We start from the raw sequence: 420 nt of genomic DNA, 5'->3' as shown, positions 1-420 counted from the left end.
ACCCCAACCCCCTGATCGCCCTGCGGCTCTGTGTGTGACAGGGTGTGGCGCAACAACCCCCACCCCACCCCCCGTGCCATGGGCCCTGCTCTGTGTGTGACGGGGTAGAGCCATAACCTCCCCATCAGCCGCCCCTTAGTGGTTGCCATGAGCCAGGCCGTCCTTTGGCCTCCTGCCCGTGCGGGATGCCCGCAGTCCTCGTACCTGGAGGCGCACGTTCTGGGCTGGAGTCAGGTCCCTGGGCCCTAGTCCAGGCCGTGAGTGAATCGCTGCTGTGGACCTGCAGTCTGTTGTGAACCTCCAGCCGCTGGCCTTTTAGAGTAACTTGGTCCCCGGAAAGCCAGTGGCTCTTTTTGAGGGTCAGCACCCGGGGAAGAACCCTCCGCCCCGCGTTCCGAGGGGGGGGGGCACGCTGGGCCG

This window comes from Myotis davidii, unplaced genomic scaffold (assembly GCF_000327345.1).
Source record: "Myotis davidii unplaced genomic scaffold, ASM32734v1 scaffold1364, whole genome shotgun sequence".
NCBI lineage: Eukaryota > Metazoa > Chordata > Mammalia > Chiroptera > Vespertilionidae > Myotis > Myotis davidii.
The sequence above is the reverse complement of the archived record's forward strand: the minus strand, read 5'-3'. Positions refer to the sequence as shown.